The sequence below is a fragment of the Arachis ipaensis genome, chromosome B03 (assembly GCF_000816755.2).
Source record: "Arachis ipaensis cultivar K30076 chromosome B03, Araip1.1, whole genome shotgun sequence".
NCBI classification, from domain to species: Eukaryota; Viridiplantae; Streptophyta; class Magnoliopsida; order Fabales; family Fabaceae; genus Arachis; species Arachis ipaensis.
In genome coordinates, this window is record NC_029787.2 from 106067345 (window position 1) to 106070378 (window position 3034).

The window sequence follows — 3034 nt, forward strand, 5'->3', positions numbered from 1 at the left end:
AATCTTGTATGTGACTCCAACCTGAGAGTCCCATTTTTCAGTCATGTATGTTCTTTGTCCCTCATCTGTGTAGCCTAGGGCAGCGCTGATTGTCTCCGAGTTCAGAGTCATGTATACCCTCTTTACGTAGGAATGAATGGTACCATTGATTAGCCTCATATTAGCATAAAATTCGCGTACCAATCCAGGATAAACGGGTTTCTGAATATGGAGCAAAGGAGTCCATTTTAGATTCTTAAACAGAGGAGAGAAGTTGATTCCTTTGGCTGCCAGTGAGTCCAAATTCACAAGGTGTGTGACACATAAGTGACGTTTCTCCAATACTTCCTTGTGGAACTTATAGGAGGCACACGAATTGAACCTAGCAGGATCAAAGTGTGAATGAGGCTTGTTGAATTTATTTTTGAATTCCAATGATTCCAGATTGGCTAGTTCCCTCGTGTCCTGTAACACAAAGCTTTTGGACTTCTATAAACTTCGTCCAGGGGTTACCTTCTTTGGTGGTGAGGGAGGTGGAGAGGTGTGAGATTCTTCTTCCTCTTCAACTACGGGTTCCTTCTTCTTTCTTGATGAAGTTTTCGTTGCAATCACCTTTCTCCTTATGGTGTCTGTTTGCTTGGATGATGGTGAGAGAAAAGGTGAAGAAGTAGAATGAATGTGTATATGAGTGTGGGTTTGAGGGGTTGAGGATTTTTTGGAGAGAAGAATGCGTTCACTTTTTCTTGGAGCAGTTTTTTTTTCATAATATTAAAAATGGAGAAGTGGAGAGGGGAAGGTGAAGGGAGAACCGAAGTGAGTAGAGAGATGTGGGAGGTTAGGGAAGCATTAAATGCTAATTGGAGAGAGAAGTGGAGTAGTTAATACCCATTAAGGCGCGGTTATTAACCAGGGGGAAGTTTCCTTTTTGAAATTAAAACTGAAGGTTGGTTCCTAGAATCAAGGGATGAGGGAAAAGAAAAGATTTGATTTGACAAATTACTTCTTCCAACAAGATTTGATAAGACAACTTTAAAAATGTGGTTAACACAAAGAGAAACTCAAAACGGGTCAGAGTAAGGTCAAAGTGATTTGGTGGGACCTAATTAACATTAGTTCAGTCTCCCCCTGAGTCATGGCCCGTTCCTCATGTCCTGAAAAATGTCTCCTGCCTTCCTACGAGATAAAACCAAACAGAATAAAAAATTTCACAAATTATCAATAGAACTTAATTCTATCATTCCCAAACTTTTTCTCAAAGAGCAGAATCTCTCTTCACACAAGGGTTTAGTAAAAATGTCTGCAAGTTGATCTTCAGAGTTTACAAATTGAATATCAATATTTCCCTTTTGCACATGTTCTCTAATAAAATGATATTTAATTTCAATGTACTTTGTTCTTGAGTGCAGAACAGGATTTTTAGAAATGTTTATAGCACTCATATTGTCACAGAACAAGGGCATACTATTAATTTTTAATTTGTAATCTTCCAATTGAGTTTTCAACCAAATTAATTGTGAACAACATGCAGATGCAGAAATATATTCAGCTTCGGCTGTGGATAGAGCTACGGTGGCTTGTTTTTTGCTTGACCATATGTTGAGGGAGCTTCCAAAGAAGCAACACATGCCGAATGTACTTCTTCTATCCATTCTATCTCCCACATAATCTGCATCACAAAATCCTACTGCACAAAAATCGTCAGATTTTGGATACCATAAGTCATAATCACTAGTTCCCTTAATGTATCTAATGATGCGTTTAACGGCCGAAAGATGGAATTCTTTTGGGTGAGATTGAAATCTTGAACATACACCCACACTTTGAACTATATCCGGTCTAGAGGAGGTAAGGTACATGAGAGATCCTATCATTCCTCTATACCTTGTTTCATCCACATCTTTGTCATCATCATCCTTTTCAAGTTTAGTGTTTGGATGCATTGGTGTTCCCATTGGTTTGGAATTTTCTAGGCCAAATTTTTTGATTAATTCTTTAGCATACTTTCCTTGGTGAATAAAGGTGCCACTAGGAGTTTGTTTAATTTGGAGACCAAGAAAGAATGTTAGCTCTCCCATTAAACTCATTTCAAACTCACTAGTCATAAGTTTTCCAAACTCTTCACACAAGGACACATTGGCCGATCCAAACACAATGTCATCCACATAAACTTGAACTAGGAGAATGTCATCATTAGATGCTTTAATAAATAAAGTAGTGTCGGTGGTACCCCTTTGAAATTGATTTTCCAACAAGAAGGCACTAAGCCTTTCATACCAAGCTCTTGGAGCTTGTCTAAGGCCATAAAGAGCCTTAGAAAGTTTGAACACATGGTTTGGAAATTCTTTATCTTCAAAACCGGGGAATTGTGACACAAACACTTCTCTATCAATAAAGCCATTAAGGAAAGCACATTTGACATCCATTTGAAACATTTTAAAACCCTTATGGGCAGCATAGGCAAGAAGCAACCTAATTGCTTCCATTCTAGCTACTGGAGCAAAAGACTCATCAAAATCTATACCCTCTTCTTGATCGTAACCTTGGGCCACTAATCTAGCCTTGTTATGAACAACTTTTTCATCCTCACCTAGTTTATTTTTGAAAACCCACTTAGTACCCGTTACCTTCTTACCATCCGGATGAGGTACTAATGTCCAAACCTCATTCTTGTCGAATTGAGCAAGTTCTTCTTGCATGGCTTTAACCCATGATAGATCTTCAAGAGCTTGCTTTACATTGTTGGGTTCCATTTGTGACAAGAGAGCAAAATTGCTTGATTCGGATTGCCTTTTGGTTGAGGATCTTGTTGTCACACCTTGTGAGGGATCACCAATGATAAAGTCGTGAGGATAACCCCTCATGGACTTCCATTCTCTTGGTTTTTGGAGTGAAGTTGAACCTTGTTGAGCTTCATCACGCTGGTTTGTTCCAGATTCTCTTGCTGGCTCAGGAGACAAAACAGAAATGTCTCCTCCATCTTGACGAGACAAAACTGGACGGACAGATTCTTCATTTTGAACAGATTTGAGATTTTCTTCACTTGTTTCCTTGTTGG